Source organism: Plasmopara halstedii, assembly GCF_900000015.1.
Source record: "Plasmopara halstedii genome assembly, contig: Scaffold_470, whole genome shotgun sequence".
NCBI lineage: Eukaryota > Oomycota > Peronosporomycetes > Peronosporales > Peronosporaceae > Plasmopara > Plasmopara halstedii.
The window spans coordinates 199,037-199,435 of record NW_020187390.1 but is presented as its reverse complement, the minus strand read 5'-3'; positions in this window follow the sequence as shown (position 1 = coordinate 199,435).

Genomic DNA, 399 nt, shown 5'->3' with positions numbered 1-399 from the left:
AGATTGCCCAGACGCCGTGAACGCTTTTGATCAGAAAGATCAGGACGCCCCGCGCTTCTCGGCAATGACCAGGGAGGTAGAATGGTCATGAGCTGAGCTCAAAGGGTGGCCCTGAGCTCTTGCGGTCACAGACACAGAGCTCGCAGGAACGTTAGGGGCTGACCCATACGTCGCAGGGCGTTAATCTGAAGGGAGTCGACGGCGTGATTTGAGGTTGGCAGACTCAAATCAGAGCGCACGCCCTCTTTCTTGTGGCTCAACTATAAGGCATACAGTGAGAAAACTTTGCAGTGCCGTTGCACCCATCGCTTAAAGAGCGCTTTGTCATCTGTAGCGCTCTCACCAGGGGCGAGCACTACAGGTATCTTTCACATTGCGGGTACACGAGAGCCACCTTGC